The sequence below is a fragment of the Arctopsyche grandis genome, chromosome 9 (genome assembly GCF_051622035.1).
Source record: "Arctopsyche grandis isolate Sample6627 chromosome 9, ASM5162203v2, whole genome shotgun sequence".
Classification (NCBI taxonomy): domain Eukaryota; kingdom Metazoa; phylum Arthropoda; class Insecta; order Trichoptera; family Hydropsychidae; genus Arctopsyche; species Arctopsyche grandis.
This window is the reverse complement of record NC_135363.1, coordinates 32,582,428-32,604,532: the sequence shown is the minus strand read 5'-3', so window position 1 is coordinate 32,604,532 and position 22,105 is coordinate 32,582,428. Positions and strand designations below refer to the sequence as shown.

The 22,105-nt window shown below is 32.4% G+C and overlaps 2 protein-coding genes across 2 annotated transcripts in view; one reads left to right on the top strand and one right to left on the bottom strand.

Moving 5' to 3' along the window:
- The window catches only part of LOC143916579 (uncharacterized), a 590,438-nt gene extending 569,414 nt beyond the window's left edge, over positions 1-21,024 (top strand). Inside the window, exon 2 of the mRNA XM_077437728.1 lies at positions 20,953-21,024. The gene's annotated coding sequence lies outside the window, so the exon portion shown is untranslated. The remainder of the gene's footprint in view (positions 1-20,952) is intronic.
- LOC143917362 (uncharacterized) overlaps positions 1-22,105 on the bottom strand; it is a 177,426-nt gene that overhangs the window by 41,802 nt on the left and 113,519 nt on the right. The gene's annotated exons all lie outside the window — the stretch shown is intronic.

Below are 22,105 nucleotides of genomic sequence, written 5' to 3'. Positions count from 1 at the left end.
TTTTTTAGAAAAATGCAATTTTTCTTTAAATATACAAGACCACCAATTTGTTTATACCTTTTCATGGTAGTCAGAGCTTAAAAGGGTTTTTGCAAGGGCTCTGATCCCAAGATCGGTGAACTCTCACATAAAAATGTGCTGATCTTGTAGCGACTCCCTGGGGATACTTCGCTAATCCCAAGAAAATTCAAATTCTTTTTAACATCAATTATTACGTCTTTTGATCTAGGAAGTGGGAAGGTTACTTTTCACTCAATAATTACTTTGTGGATTAATTGGAAGGTTTATAGCTTTGGAGAATCAACTTTAGATTGGAAACATTCCGGTCGAGAAGGTGATTTTTTCAGTGAATGCAGAAACTAAGTTAGTCATATAGAAGTGGCTGGACTACGCTGGGCATATTTGTTTATTTATTTTAGTACATTTTATACCAGGAAGACCTTAAAGGTAAACCCCAATGTGTCTTCCTGGCCAATTAAAAACAATTCAGCATTTTTATTATACAAGTGGTGAATTACGAGACATAAAAACTCGCAAATTAACGAGACATCTATGAATTTTACATATATTTTATTGTACAGTAATCATACTCAAATAGTGGTGACATAGTAGGTAGGAAGTTTTTTTAGCCAATTTTAATCGGGAACCGTTTCAACAATGTAATCAGAGAAAATTGGCAAAGTCTGTTGGGAAACAATTGACCTGGAGTCACAAATATCCAGGTTTGACCAGCAGCACTACAGATATACTCAGAAAAGTTCTTTTCAATCGAGGTCAGCTCATGGGATCGAACCGAGATACGCTGCTGGCTAATTTGTATTTTGTATATACATATGTAAATATGAATTTTGTTCGCAATTGTTTTAATAATTAAATAATAAATTGTGGTACCTACATAGATGCTTATGTTTTCAGTCTTTTGATGAAGCTCTTATTAAGATGAGATTTTTTGTTGAACAACAAAAACAGAAAGTGAAGACCACTCTAAATATACTGCATATTGAAAAATGTAAAATCTTGCAAACGGAAAAGTTGACTAATTAAAAAAAAAAATGATCTCATACGTATTTTTATATACATTAATAATATTTATAGTCAAATTATAATAAAGAAATTGTATAATCATTATGACAAATTAAAAATATTTTTTTATATAATGTAATGAAATATGATTATAATGAGATCGAAATATGTGAAATAATAACTGTTGAACAGTATATAAAATAAACATACCTTTACATTAAATAATTTACTTATAATATAGGAACCGATCGAATGGTGCAAAATTTGCTCTAAATTTAATAAAGCAACGATTTAAGCCGAAAATCGCAAATCATGCGTATGATTAATTATGTCGGAACAATGACAATGCTATGCACAATTTGTACTATGTATAATGTACGAGAGAATGTCCATCAAACGAATTTTCGTATAATTTTTGTGCGGAATTTTCATCATCAGACCCAAATATTTTAAATATGCATTTAACATATTATGTAAGTACATACAGTGAAAATCCTTTTTGAGTGGTTTTTATTTCATTTTTTTTCTAATATCTTATCTTAGCCTTAATATTACTATCGGCATATCAATATGTCTCTAAATTCCAGCTCGTTTTTTATTTTTTGTATACAATCTAAAAGTTTGAATACACCCATCTGGAAAGATTCAGTGTTCTTTGATTCTAATTAATGTACTATTAAACGTTTTACCTATTTATTTTAACTTATTCTTTACAATTATATTTACTGATCCTGAGGATATTTTTAAAATTTTCATTATTATATCATTTAACTATTATTATAGTAAAATGCGACTGTTGCCTTTGATGATCTCTTGGCTCTTATTAAACGATTCATAAAGAGTATTTTTCCGTAATGAACTGTCTCTATAATCATCTGCGATTCCTTATTTTGATTTTTAAATGCTTTTTATTATTACTAAATTATGTTCACAATACATCTTATACCTATTTTAATAGCTACTGATCTACTGATCATTTTCTATTTTACAATTTTAATTTAATTTTGTTAGTAATCATAGTATTACATTATTATAATTTTAATGTACAGCATAATAAGAAAAAGAGCTCAAAAACCTATTAACAATTTTGATATCTTATAGGGGTGTCCTTCACCTCTATAAAACCCTCTGGAAGAAATCAGTGTTTTTTTTAATCTAACCATTACAAAATGATTGACTTTGCTCAAAGAATTTGGTACTAATCTAAATGATAGCTTGAATAGATTTGGACTAACGGTTATAATTTTCTCTACTTGTACTGAAAATATGCCCACAGTCTCATCTGCACTGTTATTTAGATGAAACATTATTTTATTCTTAATAACATCAATTTTAGTCTCTGATGATCTCTTGAGCTGGTATTATAAATGTCTGTGTTAGACTTAATTATTACAATGATTTTTCCAATCAATAAGACTTGAAATCCAAGTTCTAACAAGTAAAGTAATTGACATAATGGTGTACATTTTATTACATTTTATCTATCATATGTGTATATATAAATAAATCCCTTTATGGAAACTTTTGAAACGCTCTGTATGTATGTATTTCAAATATTTTTCCTTCATGTATTATAAAATATTTGAGTTGTCATTGAAAAATTACACCTGGCTGAATTTAAATCGCGTTTGTAAATATCCCATTATCTGCTGTACAATTTATGAAATTATTTGAGTTATATTATTCAATGCTATATCGTTTGAATTGGCTTGTTATTTGCGTTTTCAGATAAAGCCGTCTCAAATACTACCATTAATATCGGTCACTTAAGTCGTATACGTACGCAGACATCTGCCTGCAAATGATTTATTAGAAATTCAGTTTAAATTTTGAACGAAATCGAAGGTTTCGGAAAACGAGGAGAGTATTATTAATTTCTTCACGGTGATTAAATCCACCGTAAACATGTTTACACAAACGAAGAAAAAGCGAACGGCGTGGCGAGCTTAACGCGAAATTACATTTTCTTTTTTTAATACTAGGGTGTGTTTTACACGCACACACACACACACTGGCAATATAATCGCAAACGATTTTTCCCGGTGTGAAAATTTCGCCGCTGACCGTAAACATGAATAACGACGTGAGTTTTGCTTCTCTCTCCCCTTTGGCCAGGGTTTTCTTTTTAATTCGGCCTCTTTTCCGCTTGGGTGCGAACGGTTTGTATACTGAGTATATATTTACCTGTTCGCGGATTATTCCGCAACGTTGGACCCGCGAAAGGCTCCGGATTGTTTCAGAGTCATCCCCGAGGCGTTTTGCGTAGGAAAATCCCCGAAATCTATTGTAGTTTTGGGGGAAATCGCGGTGTTTTCCCGCTCATCCGCCGACACTGCTGGGAAAACCGCTGTCTACGTATTTCATACATACCTACAATATATTATACATTTCTAAAGCTCAATATTGAAATTCGAACCTGTCGGTTTTCAACTTGTTTTTAGTGCGTTAATAATAATAATAATCACTATCAAGTTTTGGGTTCAATATTCAAAAGGTAACTAACCGCTGATTTATCCGACGAGTAGGCGAAGTCGTAAATTTTCTACGGTCAATTTGCGGAAAATTTAAACACACATTTGCACTTTGCTTTTATCGAGTTTGTGTGAATGTGCTCAATCAGTATTTATATTTAAACATTTCCTAATTTACTAGCCTCAATTTTGAATTTCTATTCCAAATGTTACTTTCGACATTTAAAAATTTATTCTATTAATTTATTCACTATACATATGTTACACGTGTAGTTTATATATTCAAGCATTGGTTTATATAATTTCCGAAACATATACATATTTAGAATAATATTTGAATAAATCAATTTCGATCGTAAATCATATAATTTTATTTGGTCTTGCAAAAAATATATACAATGTATAATGCCGAAGATTTCGGGGTTGTTCCGTTGAACGAAAAGTTGAAAAACCCGTTTTAAGTGCTTTGACATTTCCCAAATCTTTTCTGCTATCGATGTACATATATATGTATGTACATATATAATGATACTATGAGATATATATATATATATATATATGATATACATATAAATATACATGAGAATATCAAATTCCGTCGTCTTAAATTATAAAATGCGGATTTGCATACCGGAAAAACATACGTTCATTAATTTATTTATCTTAAAACTGAAACGGTGTCTGTAATTCGTTTCTGATTGGCTGTCGTCAAAGTGGTTTCTGATTGGCAGGATTGGTTAAAGACGTTTATGATTGGTCGGTCGTTAAAAAATATATATTTTTTTTTAATTTAAATAGTAAATTTAATAATAATAAGATAATAATATTAACATTCTATAAATATAATACGTATGTACATATATGTCTGTTTTTATATGAAAATTTATTTAATTAATTAATTTTTCTTTTGGTGTTTTAAGTTATTTATACATATTTAAATTGTTTATACATATAGGTAGATAGTTTTTAATTTTTTTTCATATTTAATATAAATATTAAATTAAATATGTATTTTTAAAAGTTATTTGAAAAAAAAATTCTTTTAATTTTTTTTATTTAATAACTTAATATGCCCAAAAACATATTTTGGGCATCTATTTTTGTCAATTTTAGCATTTTCATTTGCATTTTAGCGTTTTAGGGCATTAAAAATGTTCAATTTTAACATCTATTTTTATGAAGAGTTTAATTTTAAATATATATATGTACATATATATAAAATTTAATGTCTGTTTTTCTGTCTGTCTCTTATAGGCTTCTAAACCGCTCAACCAATTACGGTGAAACTTTCAGAATTTGTTGTATGCATGTCCGTGAGCTTACTGTGAAAAAAAAAACGAGGAAAAATCTCTTAATAATAATATTCGTAATAACGATTTTACCGACGCGAAAGTTTGAAGCGCCATTGTGTAGGCAAGGAAATGTGTTCATTGGTAACCAAGCGACCAGTTGGTTTCTGACAACACAGCTTTGAAGAGACGGGAGTTGAGCTACAACCATCACTTGAAACGGGAACGGGAACGGGAACAGGAACAGGAATGGGAATTGCATGCCTTATTCTGGCATTGCAACGCATGGCGGGTTCAGCTATGTACTTTATTAAATAAAAAAAATAAAAGTAATGTGTCGGTCCTGCGTTCGATCAAATTTTTTTCAAATACCTTTTAAATATATTAAATTAATTATTTATATTTAATTGTTTAATACGAAAAAAAAAATGGTAAAAAATGCCTACCTATGTACCTATATATAAAAAAACTAGCTGTATTACCAGGCTTCGCTTGGTATTTGTAATATAAACCGCTTAAATATGACTAATCTAATAGTAAACATTTTATTAAATTTATTTGAATAGTTTTATTTTATATAAATTTATTTGAATACTCATTTGTTTTTTTTTTTATTAAATTGACTGTCACGAACAAACAAACATATTGTTGCGTAGGGGTGGGTGGAGGATTCAAGTAAAAGACCAACAGTCGTTTCACAGCATTTATTGATGATTATGGAGATACACGCACTGGCAGTGCTCGGTCCAGAATGCCCTGATATCGCCTACGTACCGCCTTATAAAGGATAGATCTCTCAGGACGTCTAATCTGTTTACCTATTGTATAGTCACGTATTGGGATATGTATTCCCACGACATTATGTCTCCCCGTACCGATTCTGAGAAAGGACTAATAACGGTCATTGTTTAGCCTAAATGCACTTAGAGTCCAGATATAATCCTGGAAGTAAGTGCAAGCACTTAGTTAATCCGTTAACAGATAACCCTTGAACGGTCACATAGTCTCTGGGATTCTATTCGCTTAATCCGCGGCGTACGTAACAATATATAGTAAGTCTCTTAAATGACGTCAAAAATTAAATGACGTCACGGATTTATACGAACGAAGGATACATACATATGTATATACAAAGTCTCTTTCCAAATTATATATTAGATATAAAACACCAATAGAAAAATTAATTGATTAATGTTTTAATTCAATAAATTTTCAGTAGATGGCGGTAAAAGTCACGCAACGGGAACGGGAACGGGGATTGCATACTTTATTGTGGCATTGCAACGCATGCTGGGTTTAGCTAGTTTGTTTATGAAAATATACTTGGAAATATTCTCCGGTAGAGAGTAAATGAATCCTTATTCACTTATTATAAATACCGTCAAACAAACTTTCCTTTTAAGCTTTTGAATTCTAAATGCACTCCAGTTGCAAGCCACCGCTACTTCTCTATTTTTATTATATCCCAAGACTAACTTCAGTGAATATTTCAAATAATTCAGATACATTATAGCGCTAGTTTGGAACTAGTTCGAACTTGTTAGTACCAGCCATACAAACACAACGAATCGAAGAAGCGAGAGCTTTTTCAACTGAAAATTTCTTCGAAACTTGTCCGAGGCTTTACATTGGTAGAACGTGTACAACCTGCCATTATACTATATACGTAGGTATACATTGTATATCATACGTACAATTTTCCAGGGTCTGTTCCCTGTTTATTTACAGCGGCAATGTCTGGAGCTTCCCCGGGTCCAGGTTGACAGTTGACGGGGAGCTCGCCAGCCCCTAATCCTTACTCTTGTGACACCCCTTAAATAATTCAAGCGAGCGTGTAACATCAAAGTGTGGGACGCGAGTCGAGCCGTTGTCGTCGGGATTAAAGTTGGACGATGAATAAACGCGGACGAAGAAAAAATATAGGTATAGAAACGTTCCATTAGTGATGACACGCTGCGAGAATTTTAAATTATTCAAATTTTTCTTTAATGTATGTACATCCCTGTGTAGGTAGCTAGGGCGTAGTTAAATCTGAGGGACATTACGAAGATTTATGGACTGAAAGTTTTATGGCTCAATCTGAAATATGGTCATTTCATGTCAAGTGACTCGATTTCGTTCTGTAAGAATGTACTTAAAATGATCTATCAGGCGTATTTCGAATGTCTCGAGTAGTTTTTGTAAAGTCAATAGGCAAAAACTGATAAAAAATTCGGATGTGACCAACCCATGACTTTATCTATGCATTTGAGGAATATAAGAAAATTCAATATTGAACCGAACAGACACATTGACACATACAGCTAGCATTATGAAATGCTAATAGCTATGACAGAATTTTCGATACAAATTGAGCGCAAATGTATCGAAACTTGCACAGGACAAAAGTTCTACTCTCGGTTGTCGGATTTTATTCAATTTTTTTTTATTAAATTAAATCACTCTAATTATTATACACATTAGATATCAAGAAAATAAAAATAATTTCAAAGGTCAAAATAAGATAATGAAATATTGTTCTAAAAAAAATGACGAACTCTGACCAAAACCTTATCAGCTCTAAATTAGTACATACATAATACAAATATAAATTTTCAGCTCGATACGTTTCGGGGTGTGGACAAAATCGTGGCCACAACATTTTTTTTATTTTCATCAAATTGACACAAAAATTATACTTGAATTTCTTCGTGAAGAGCACACATGTTTAAGGGATTGAAAAAAATAGTGGAAGAAAAATCGAACAATAGTAAACTGCCACTTCCGGTTGACGGATGTTTACCAAATTTTATACTAATTTTGAAAGATAAAATGCCCGACTATAGATTCCAATATTCATTTTGAACAGGAAATTGACAGATTTTGAGACATCTACCGAACAACACCAAGATATAGAAAAATCGCGCGATTTAAAAAACACATATATCTCCGAATCTTGAGCCAAAAAACATTTTTTATTACCAGATTCGTGTTCACTGGGCATAGATCTATAAGAAAAGTCATACCTCGTCTCTCAACTAAAAAAAAAGTCGTCATTTGTCGAACAGTGTAATTAAATGATTTAAATAAGCTAATATCAAGAATATATTAAAAAAATAATGTCTCACCTCGTAGAAAACTGTATATAATTGTAGAATCGTGAATAAGAACACTACTGATATGAATTTGTGTTCGAAAACGTAATGAGCTATGAAATATTTCCATGTTTCAAAGTTATTTTTATTATAAATCTGTTTTAGCTTAAGACAGCAAAAGCTTGTCGAAGGCCTTGTGTAGATAATTGAAACTACTTTCAATAATATTTTATTGGTTTATGACCTGGTCTTCGTCCATTACTAAATCGCTAAGTGCTGTACCTTTTTTGTTGTCCAAAGAAATATACGCCTATTCATAGAAATTTGTAATTCATAATTGTTAGTTTTGAAAAAAAAACCTAAAAACCCTGTTAATCGAGCCAAAAAATCGAGTTTTCGGTTTTTTGAAAAATTATCAAAAAGCCAGCTTTTCGGTTTCGATTTAAGCCGGTTTGGAAACCCAAATGTTTACCTGTATAAAATAAAATAAAAAAATTAATGAGTCCATATAATGCTTCAATGAAACGCTATAGCTACATATGTAATATATAAATGTATGTAGTATTTGTAGAAAACACTTAAAAAATATGCTCAATTCTAACTCAAAAGATTTGGAACCACTGTTATTTTCTAATTTCACGTAAAATTTCATTATTATTCTTCAATTTCATAAATAAATAATAAAAAAATTAAATTCACGAGTGGATCGAGCATGCCAATTTTGGGGCTTGATTTGCCCTAGGCGCAAAAATATAACGCGACTGCATTGAATATACATACATATATACGTATACCCATATTTACATACGAGGTAGAATTAAAAATAAGATTTTCTAAAATTTATCATGTCTATTTACTTGTGCAAAAGTTTCAACCCAATTCAATGAACCGCTTAGGATACAACAAATGAGAACTTCATACGTTTACATAAATAAATTAAATTACAATGTAGATAAATTACAAATTTTAAACTTTCAATATGATATGATTAACGATGTTCCAATTATATCTAAAACACTCACACCTTGTTTGAAAACCACGAAAATATGATCAGGTAGCGTTGGTGAATTTTCTCACAGTCTATTAATTATCACATACATATATAGATAAATAAATGCATTAATAGTCAAATGTTACAATCCAGTTGGTGTTATGTAGGAAATAGTGATCTAGAAGTAGGAACACGTGCGACACTCCATCACATTTTATTTATTTAAGACCTGCTCGTAAACAATGCAACATTGTGAACTCTCTAATGATATTGTGCAAGCTTTATCTTCTTTGCTAGACTGCACCAAGTGTTCAAGACATGATCTATTCAATTTAAGGACGCTATGTACATGTATACATACATATGTATGTGTATGTTAACAATTTGATAAATGTTGCAGAAGCTTTGTCATGTAAAAATATATCAGGGTAGAATTTTCAGCAAGTTTCCGTTTTTTCGTGTTGAAAGTATCTATCATAAAGACATTATCGTAGTTTATGAAATGTTTTTCGAAAGTTTTTGTTTTAAGTTTATTGCAAACACATCCATAAATTCTCTCGAAAGTTGTCGATACTTATTCGGGTCGGATCTGAAAGCATAAAAATAAATTATATAAATTTTACAAAAAAAATAATATATACATATGTATAAAAGATAATATGTATATTTTATATGTATATTCAAGAAGGCTTTACAGGAAGACCCCAATGCACCTTCCTGGATGCAGCATTTTATTATTACATAAATCACTGTATTTCCAGATTAATTAATTAATTAATTAATTAATTAACTAATTAATCCATTGAGACATCTGTGGATTTTAGATTTGTACATAATTTTTACAAATTGTACATACAATAAATACAGAAGATTTGTGACAACAGGAAAGATGTTTTTTGCCAATTTTGAGGAACCGTTTCAACAATGATCAGATAAAATTGGCAAACTCGGATAAGAAACGATTGATTTGGAGACACAAATACCCCCAAATCTAACCAGCAGTATGGCGGATCGAACCCACTGATCACTTGGTGCTAAACATACACGCTACCATTAAGCCACACTGCTGGCTTAAAATTTCGAATATATTACATTATATATTATTTTTCTCGTGCAAATCCAATGTCAAACAAAGCTGTTTGATTTGTATTCGGACTGTTCATCAAAAGGACCATACATCAAGGTACCATTCATTTAACGGACAATTCATCTAACTGACGATTCATCTAATGAACGATTCTTCAAAGAAAATAATATAATGCAAAAATTGTTAATGCTGACACGTTAATAATGACGTGTAGTTGGCATAAAATTAATCTTTTATTTTATTTTCTGTCATAAATCATCTTGACGAATTTTTTCGTAAATGCACTGTAAAGATGGTAAACACGTAAAGGTGGCCTGTAATACGTCTATTCTGGTTTTCCGAAATTCTGGCTATATCGAATTAAAATAAATGATTACAATTTGTGAATTAAGTCAAATAGAAATAGTGTTTTCAGAACGTAATGGCTCATATATTGTACCATAGAAGTCCTTGAAATTTACTATAAAACGAGTGAGGGGTGGAAATTCAAACATACATGCATGGGGTGGAAATTCAGAAATGATCTGTCATCGCCTCGAGATTTTTAAACATGTTTATTGCGATTATATTTAACTGTCGAGTAAGCGGAAATAACTGAAATCCCTATTAGGGATCTAACCTCGCAAAATAGAAAAGTTTCAAAGCGATCGCAATAAAATAGCAAATTTTGTCAGACCCATAGGTGAAGTGAAGCTAATAAAAGCCTTGCAAAAACCTTTCCTTTCATTCTCACTAACGGCCATGATTGGGTCGTCTACACTTGGCCGATTGGCCGACGGACTTTTGGCACTAGGCCGAACGGATAATTGGCTGATTGTGTATCGAAATTACTCAAAACTCCTTGAAAACAAATAAGTTATTCAGAAATCACCTCGATCTCATTTAAATTAATTATTTATTATGATATTTTTGATAAATTTAAACAATGGGCAAATTTCCGTCGGTCTTAGGTCCGTTCAGTCAAGTGTCCGTTGGTCCAATAGTTAGTCAATCGAAGGGCTTCCTTCCAAAGAGAAATACTTCAACAGTGGCTAAGTGCTTCAACAGTGCTTCTTATGATTGAGTCATCTCAGGACTGTTATTGAAATGATCTGTTGATTGTCTTCCATTTAAATTGAATAGGAGAGAGGGAATTTTGATGGAGGTGCAAAACTCATCTGAACTTTCATGGCTGTTTACGGTTTTTGTAGAAATTATCGCGATTCGGCTATCGTGATTGGACTAAAACCGATCCCTGAGCTACTCCCCTGCCCGTTTTGTTTCCTTCATTCACGTCGACTGGTGTTGTCCTCCGTTTGCTTAGCATTTTATTAAACTCACATATATAATTACGTCATCTTCCACAGTGGTATACATTAACACCCCTCAAGAAAGCACCAATGTTACTAGCACCTCTGATGCTATCAGAAAGGGCTTTATATATTTGAACACTTCTGTGGAAAACAGCTCCTGCAGTTTTTGCTTTCTTAACTCTACCTCTATTTTTAGTTTTATAATTATGTACATATATCTCTATTTCTTACTATGTAATTATTAAAATATTTGGGTAATAGATTCTTATCTAGCTTATATACTAATTTTAAAGTTCTTAATTTAAGACTATTTCTAATATCTAACCATTTCAATTCATCTAACATACTTATAACATTCTTACGTTTCCTCACATTCAAAATTGCACGCATTGCTCTATTCTGCACTTTCTGTAATTCATCAATCTACTAAATATGTAGATTGAGAACTGTAGCGCAATATACAGTATGAGGCCGTACAATACAATTATATATTAATATTTTACTTTTTATACTTAATAAATTTCTTAACCTACAAAGTACACCAACTTTTTTTAATAATTGGTATTTTGTTGGTATCACTGTCGTGCTTAGGCCGAAAAGTATACCCAAATCTAGACATGAACCGTGGCCCAACAGTTAAAGAGAATTTGGTTCACACTATATTCTATAATAGAATTTATATTTGCTGGGTGTAAAATCCCATGGCGGTCAACAATTGATTGTTACGAGTCAAGTTTACGGCGTGAACGTCCTCTATATATCGAATAAGACGTGTTACAAATAAGCCGGACGAATATTTACAGAGGCTGGGCCTTCGCACCCCCATAATGGTCCCCCTTAGAGTTGAGGGGGGAGGCTGAGACCTCTCCGGGGGCCCATTAGGCTTCGCGGTGCCCCGGGACGACGCCTCAACACGGAAACCGTTTTGGCGACAACGCCGCTCGTAAAACGAGGGACTACGACGACGCTCGTACTAACCGACAACATCGCCTATCCGGAACGCTTTTTTTTTTTTCAAAGATCTTTTTTGAGCAAATCGCAATACATTTGTGCGATATCGGTGAAACGGGTCAAGCCCTATAACACGTGTAACCTTAAAACCTTTTCGAGTGACCGCTGTGCTCAGTGGCGCTGTGTTAAACGAATTCGTTTTTTTTCTTCTTATATTTCAAGCGTAATAAATTCTTCAATTATGATATACTAGCTGTGTTACCTGGCTTTGCTCGGTATTTGTAATATAAACCGCTTAAGCATGACTAATCTAATAGTGAAAATTTTATTAAATTTATTTGAATAGTTTTATTTTATATAAATTTATTTGAATACTCATTTGTTTTTTTACATATTTACATCCTTTGCATTTCACATGGCTTTCGTGTTAGTGGTCATTTTTTATATCTCTTATCTCTTATCCGATCGTTTTCATACTTTGCCATATTGCTCATTTTGGTCATCAATATACGTTAATGTATCGTCTGCCATTACGTTGGAGATAAAATATCGTATACAACGCGTTTTAAAAACGGGGCCCGTAAACCTTCCTGACGTTTAATAAGCGTTCGTCCCGTGTCTTCCAACCTGTTCGCCTTGATATGGCCATATAAGATTTTAATTGCTTAAACTATAATTCACACTATATTTTATAAAATTTGCTCTATAGGTTCTCGTTATCTCTAATATTTAAATATTTATAGTTTAAACTCTCATATGTATATATAAATTTCAAATTTGGTGTCTAGATTCATGTAATGTAATACACGATATATATTGATTTTTGGCCAAATATGTCGGATTTGACATTTCACTATACATATATCTCCTCAGTCGGTTTTATTTGCGAGATAAGTATTCAATAAGAAGTTATGTTGTATCTTATTGTTAATATGATTTACAATAAGCTTACAAACATTTAGTTTTTTACAATAAGCTTAAATACATATGTACATCACATAAACTTATTTTTAGTTAACAGCTGATTTAATTTTTTTTTAAATTGACTGTCAACTTTTTTGACAAACAAAATTTTTTTAAATTGACTGAAAACAAACATATATAGTAAGTCTCTTATAAAAAATTATATGTGCATCCCCAGCGTCTGTGCCCCCTAGGGCTCCGCCCTCGGCGTCTGCGCTCCCTTGGGCTCCACCCTTGGCGTCTGCGCCTCCTAGGGCTTCGCCCTCGGCACTCCCTACTGTCCCCATACTCGGCGCCCCTGACGTCTGCGCCCCCTAGAAGGCGGAGCCCTAGGGTTCGCCCCCCAGGGCTCCATCCCTGGCGGCTGTGCTCGGCTCCTACGCCCCCGGGAACTTCGAATCCTTTGAATCAGAAAAAAGCGAATTATTTGTTCGATGACGTCACGGATTTCTACGAACGAAGGATACACACATACATACATACATACATATATAAAAAGTCTTAGATCAAAAAAAGGGTGCATGGTAAACGGTACATACTCACGTATGTACATACTCATATTTACCCAATAGTAACCAATCATATTTATTTATTTATTTTAAGTGTGGACCATTTGAAAGTTTCGATTATAATTAAAACAACCGTCTGATCACATTTAATACGATTTGGTTGGTCTGTGTTGCCCGTGTTGTTCAATTTAAAAAATCCAGTGAATTTATCAATTCGAAATAGCCACGTTTATTACTGAAAATTAACAAATTCCTGACCACTAAATCCACAACACCCCATTTGCATCGATTTTAATTTTATATTATGTAATAATATGCCTGTATATCGATGGCTTGGTGCACAGATGTTGTATATTCATTTTTGAATTAGTATCAAATTTTAAGTTTGTAGAAGCTGGAATAATTCAAGTTTTTCAGGTTTAATTTATGCATATCAAATAAATTACCCTGAAAGGAAAAACCTGAATTGTTCTACCATCTAAAAAGTTAAAATTCAATATAAATTCAAAAATTGACATACAACATCTGCGCACCAATCCATCAATATGTACTTAATTTCTCATAAAAAGTCTCCGGAAAATATCTGTAAATTTTAAAGTTTTTCAGTATTTAATTCGGCTTTCTTACCGATGGCGAAATTTTGACGACTTACCGGTATACCGGTATTGCAATCCCTAGAACATAACTATGCACATTTTCTATCATATTTTTTTTAAGCTTTCCCTTGGCAGAGCAATGGCAAAAAATTAATAAAATAATAGTTTTTTTATTTATTTTTCGATGTTGATTTTGGAAATGAAATACTTTGATCTAAAAGTTTGCTGTTACTTTATATACCTATTGCCATTCTTAAAACGCATTCCAAAATTAAAATGAGGTACTCTAAATCCCAAATAAAATTATATGCGAGATCCTTTTAATAAAATTAAAATGTTAAAATTTTGATGAAAAGAAAAAGAACATTATATTCACAAAAATAAACATTGATAATGTCAATACACTTCTCGTAATGAAATGTAAAGTTTGTTTGCTGCCTTGAACCAAAAAGTGGGATCTCTTTAGCGAAAGAATGTTTGTACGGAATGTTTTCTGCACGACCTCATTATTTTTACGGGACAAAAGTGGCGCAGAAATGCAAAAATATGTACTAGAAATAAAATGAGTAATCACACACATGTAGAAATTTACAAATTGGAAAAGCATGCGTGTAAAAATGCAAAGTGTGCGAGCATATTTTTGATACGTGACGCGAATTTGCGCAACGAATCGCTCGTCCTCATTACGTATGAATAATTCATAGGAAAATCATTCTTCGGTGAATTTACCCATACAGAGTGGGAAATAGTCGTCCACGCTTTTCTTTTTCACAATACCTCTCCCCCCTCCCCTCCACCTCTCTGCCGGCTCTTGTCCCGTGGAAAAATAACATTTCCCGCGGTGGCTGAAATTTTTCGCCATAATTGAATCGTTCCAACGCTGATGCCATTTGTTCGCACAAAAACACATTATTTTTTATACAGTTTGTGTGTTCGGTTAGTTGAGGGAAGGAACACTTTGCGAATATGTTTGTTTGTACGTGTCTGAAAAATAATAACGGTCCATTCGAATCTATTCTGACTCACTCTGAGACGACTGTTTTGAAGGTTGAGATGAAAATTTTGACACTGACACTGAAAAGACTGTTATTCTTTATGTTTTCAAATATATTAAGGTATTGCTATTTGCTAGGAAGGAATGAATGCTATTTTATTGAAAGGCGCTTTTAAACGAGCCTTTTAATGACTTTTTTATTATATATTTTAAAATATTATGACAGTTTCATAAAACAGTACAATGAAACTAGTTTTGAATCATTAAAGACAGTATTATATTTTATCGAAAACAAATATGAAATCTAAAAAAATATATTTTATTTTATACCCATTAATAATTCAATTGAAAAAGGATTCAAAAAGTTTCATACACTAAAACTATAATATGAGATTAAAATTATTCTATATTCTATAATTCACCATAAACGGGTTATATGTACATATATGTACTGTTATATGTATATGTACGGGCTATATGTATATGTATGCTGTTTTATATATATTGTTTGCTACCAATGTTTCCTCTAGGAAAATTAGTCTCTGAGCATTTAGCGCCATCTATTGAAAATTTATTCAAATAATAAATTTTTCTATTGTTGTTTTATATTGTTTATATGTACATACATAGGTAGGTAGGTAGTTTTTACCATTTTTTTCATATTAAAAAAATAAATATAAATATTAAATTAAATATATTTAAAAGGTGTTTGAAAAAAATTCGACCACGTACGGATCGAACACTGGACAGACACATTTCTTTTATTTATTTTTGTTTAATAACTTAATATGGCAACACCCGGGTACAATACTAGTTACATATATTATATATAGTTTTTGTATTTTGCTTACTATATGTGTCTGGTTACAGTGGCGCGTAAAAGTATTCTATAATGTCACTGTGGCTAATATGTAATGAAAATAATTGTATAAAATAATGATCTAATAATGAACAATAAAATAAAATAAAAAATAAACAGAGACATCTATGGGCAATCAACAAAATTTTGATACACAGCAAATTTACGAAAAATACATTATGTAGGTAGCATATTATTAGAATATAAAAAATAAAATATCTTTATAAATTCGAGATGTATATGATGAATTTTCTTGAGAGGTGGTGGATGTTCATTTATGGATATTTTCACAATGTTTCAGTTAGATTGTTTTAATGCTCACAAAAGAAGGCCAATCTGGATTTAATAGTCACCCAGATTTTGCCAGCATAAAAATTCAAAAACATTTTGTTTAACAATACCTCTGCAATTTAGGTATATGTATATAATATTCGAACTATAAGACACATTTGAAATTGATTCCAGGGTATAAGAACGTGCATCGACCTAATCGATAATCGGGGAAAACTGCCTGTGCAGGGAATCTCATCTCGCATCGTAAACAGGATAAGAGATTCTCGAAAGCCTTCCGTTTCCGGTACATCGTCGTTTACTCGCACACACACTCTCGTATACATACATTTATAATATGGGGTGTGGATTATGAGCCATCCAGTCGTATCAAAGTTGGACCATCTTCTTCAAAGTACGTATGTGTATTATATAATATTATTATATCCTCACACATGTGACACCCATTTATGTACTAGCATATGTATCTATGTAATACTTTTTCGTGTGAAAGTTTCACCCGCTATTAGGCTGTACCTACTCGTAGTTGAGTTGTTGCCTTGTTATATCCTTATCTAGGACGTTTGCTGAATCACTCGGTATAATTATCCCGGCTTTCCGGTGTAAGCTGACAGGTGGAATTTGAAATCCTTATGGCTGAGAGCGACTCCTCTAAATAGAGATGAATTATTCAGTGTACTTAACGCCGAGCCACAGTTCGTAGAAAGGAAGATAAAAATTGTAACAGACCGCACACACATATGCTACGATACTTTGATCTTACATTAATAATATAACATAACGTATGAACGGGGGATCAAATTGGATGGGACGCGTGGTAAGGGTACCGACTGGTATCAGTTTGAGCTGTTATTTGTTGACTAAACCACATTTTCACAAGGGATTCTTGATACAAACTGATGCATTGGTACATACATATACCAATATAAGCGTGCTTTGTTTTTGATTTTGAATGGTTTTTATTATTACTAAATTATAGTCACAATACATCTTACATATGTTTCAATAGCTACTGATCTACTGATCATTTTCTATTTTACAATTTGTTGTTGTTAGTAATTATAGTATTGTTGCGTAAGGGTGGGTGGAGGATTCAAATGAAAGGCCAAAGTCGCTTCACACCATTTATTGGGTGTTTAAGGAGTTCCACGCACAGCCAGTGCTCCTTCCAGAATGATCTGATATGGCCTAAGTACCTGCTTATAAAGGGCAGGTCGCTCACTGCATCGATATACATTGATGATTGGCAATTCTTAAAATTGAGTTGGATCTTTCTGGCAAGTTTAAAATAGCAAAAACCGAGACAAAAGTATGAAATGAGCCGGTCTCCGTGACGAGCCGGAATTTTAAATTACCGAAAACGCAAATATCGAAAATCGAAAGATCAAAAAAAAGGGTTAATGGTAAACGGTACATACTCACTTAATTTGCGCGAGCAGGATACAGCAGGAACAAGAGGAACAGGCTTTTCATCCCGTATTAATGTGCGCGCGCAGAATACGGGAGGCAAAGCCTGTTCCTCTTGTTCCTGTTGTACCCTGCTCGCGCAAATTAAGTGAGTATGTATCGTTTACCATGCACCCTTTTTTTTGATCTTTCGACTTAAGATCTTTCGATTTTCGATCTTTGCCTTTCGATATTTGCGTTTTCGGTAATTTAACATTCCGGCTCGTCACGTATGTATGTAGACCCGAAATGAGCATGCAGCAAAATGAGCATGAGAAGCTGTCTTTTTATGCGATATTTTTATGCGTTATCCCGTTAAACACATATATCGCATAAAAAAGACGTGAGTGAATACTGTTGGCCATTTTAAAAATATATTTAGAATATGAAATAAAATAAAAGTGTTCAATAGGTAATCGACGTGGTCGCGTTCAAAATTCCATCAGGATATTGTGCATCCGAGTGTCGCACGTCGGTTATTACCTTTTGCACCTGAAGCACTTTTTTTTCAAACGCTTTACTGGCCGGTGAACGAGGTTCGATCGCCAAAAGCTGTACCAAAAAGCGACTTTTCCAAAGACGACCGCCTTTCTCGCTCGAAAGCTCCCCGGACGTGACATCGCTGATTGGCTGATACTGTGGATTCAATCTCGACATATCCCGGGAAAAAATAGCACGAAGGTATAAACATATACATACATATGCATGTACGAGTATATATGTATGTATATACATAAAATCCAGTTTGAAATTTCGTTTGTGTCATAAACTATCATAATTACCGCAATCGCATGCAATTTTAATCGGTAAATAATTACATTTGCAAGCCGCTATAATCATATTTGTATTTTATGAATCATATGTGACGAGTTCCAATGAATGATTACACGTTTGCAAATGCATTATATGTACATATGTATATGCATTGAGTTTGTATAATAATTAAATTTTTGTCCAATCACTACAACAGTGCTGTAGATTATTTTCGATTTTTTACATACCTCCTTTACGTTTCACATGGCTTTCGTGTCAGTGGTCATTTTTATCTCTTATCCGATCGTTTTCATACTTTGCCATATTGCTCATTTTGGTCATCAATACACGTTAATGTATCGTCTGCCATTACGTTGGAGATAAAATAATAAAGTAAATCTTCTTGGCGTTTAATAAGCATTCGTCCCGTATCTTCCAACCTGTTCGCCTTGATATGGCGATATAAGATTTTAATTGTTTAAACACCTATAATTCACTCTATATTTTATGAAACTTACTCTATTGGTTCTCGTTATCTCTAATATATAAATATTTATAGTTTTAACTCTCATATGTACATATATATAAATTTCAAATTTGGCGTGTAGCTTCTTGTAGGGTAATACACGATATATATTAATTTATGGCCAAAGATGTCAAATCTGACATTTCACGGCTAAAAGTATATCTCTTCACGGAGTTTTATCTGCGAGATAAGTATTCAATAAGAAGTTATGTTGTATCTAATTGTTAATATGATTTACAATAAGCTTACATACATTTAGTTTTTTACAATAAGCTTACATACATACAATTAGTTCAACAGCTACCCATAACCTCAAATTGCATTGTTTATTTCTCCAAAACAAACTTTCTAACCAATACAAGCTACACATGTACACAGATCAAACAGTGATAGTTTTATTTTTAGTTATCAGCTGATTTAATTTATCTGATGATTGAAAAGATCATTTCTGTAAATATATAAACTCATTTATGGACAATCATACATTGATAAACTATTATTAACTGTATGGATTACATTGCAATTTTTATAATAATTACATACATGTCTATTACATCATCTAAATATCGGATAAATATAGCTTTACTTGATAAAGAGGTATCATGGAGAGGAAAATGCATTTGGAGTTTTATTTGCATAATTTTTAGTAGGAGTGTGTGAAAAAGGACAATTGTCTCGACACGTTCGGACAGATTTTATTTGCAAATCTAGATTTGCCTCTACATATCCTTATGTTATAATCAGAAATCGGCGGTCGAGGAAGCTTTTATGCACAAAAAATGGTTGTCAAACTATTGTCAATCATTTTTACATACCTCCTTTACGTTTCACTTACGATTACAATTCAGGAAAAAGTTTGCCTCTTATCTGATCGTTTTCATACTTTGCCATATTGCTCATTTTGGTCATCAATATAAGTAAATGGATCCTCCGTCATTACGATGGTGCAAAAATATCGTGTGAGACGCGTTTGAAATTTGAATTTCTGAAAAGTGGGTGACGTCTATCCAGTTCTTAGTTTTAAACATAGATGGTGGTAATAAAATAAAATTATTGGTATTTTTATTCAAAATAATAATTTTATATACAAATTATAGAAGAGGTATGTTTTTAAAAAACTTTTTTTGTGCACTTTCGTTTGTAGGGTAGATCTTTGTGTCTATTGTTATTTTATTGCAGCATTCTCGGCCGCCGATCTCTAGTTACGATATATTATTACATTAATAGTTCTTGTAAAAGTGTAGACGTGGTTTACATCCTAAATCCTGTATCCTATACCATAAATAATGTTCACACACATTGCATTCTGTTCACATCTTAATTGCGCGAGCAGGATGCAAAAAATTAAGAATATTGAAATGTCACACGCTTTAAAGACACTTTAACATTTAAGCAACTTTTCTCAATGCTGAAATCCATTTTATTAGAAATTTCAGGCCAGAAATATTGAAAATGTTAAATTTGTTAGTTTATTTTTCAAAAAAAAAACGTCAAAATATATATACATATACATACATACATATGTATATTGACGTTTATGACCAGCAGCGTGGCCTAGTGGTTAGCATATTATGCTTTCGTGCAAAGTGTCACGGGTTCGATTTCCACTAGAGTCCTCATGTTGGTCCGTTTCTTATCATAACTTGCCAATTTTTCTGATTTTCATTGAAACGGTTCCAGTAAAAAATCCCCAATTTCTCTCGCAAACCTTGACTTGTTCAGTGTCTCATGGTTCGCCGATTGTAAACAAAAAAGTTCTCCATAGATTTTTCTGTGGATGATTAATGTACAAAAATATATAGTACATAATTAAAATGTTTGCATTGTTTGATCATAGATATCGTCTACAAAAAAAAAAAGTTTAAAATGGTTATGTTTTATATGTAATTTGATATGTTTCTTGATCTGTATAGAATAGTATATTTTGTAGTATAATATACCTTGTAGTATTGCATCCAAAGTATAGTATACTTTGGATGCAATCTGTTAGACGAGTGCACATGATTAATTGAATAAATAATAAAAATTAAAATATGCAGGCAACCTATAAAACCCTCAAAATAAGGCCACCCTCCCTATTAAGAATACGAATGACATAAGAACGTCTGAAAGACTGCATATACATAGGTTTATAAATAAATATAAAAGATCGATTAGTTATTAAGGATAATTAAGTGTATGGTTAATTAATTAGGCACACTTGCTATTGACATTATGCAAATATTAAAAGTATTTGGTTAAAAAAATATCATATTTTAAAAATATGCAAAAAGCCCGGAATATTTGCGGTAGCTTTTTTAGTATCGATTACATAGGATTCGAGAGAGTATTGATACCACTTATATTACATACGTATATACCAATATATCATATGTACGATGTAATAAATCACGAAATAAATGTTTGATGTATTAATTTGTGTAAGTAGGTATTCATATATGTATGTATGCGGGCAATATGTCAACATTCATTATTATGGAATGCATAAGTGAAGAGTTACTCCCCCATGAAATGGGCATTAGTTTTGAACGAACGAAAGCAAAATAGCAGGAAGGAACGATAGGAGGTCAATAAATCAAAGGGAGCCACGGTGTTCGCCATATTTTTTAGTCTTTTTCGAGGTAAAGGAGAGAGAGAGAGAGAGAGTTTTATCTGGCAGAGAAGAAGGTGTCTTTTTCGAGAAAGGTCGTTTTTGTCGTTCTCTCGAGCACCGCACAAACGTAATAAATCTTCGTTAAATAGATGGGCGAGAAACAGTGAAAACGTCTCAAGAATTAGTACGTTCGAATTTGATTCGGCGAAGAAAATAAATATATATGAAAATAGACGTCTGAGGTTTGAGGGTTAAAGCGCAACGGTGCGCTGAAATTTTGCAACCATATGATTCTAGAAAGATTTATGGTTCGATTGGAACGAAGTTTATTTTTATTTTGGCACGACGCTAGACGTGCTACGTTCACTGTGCATTGTGCATTGATATACATACATAT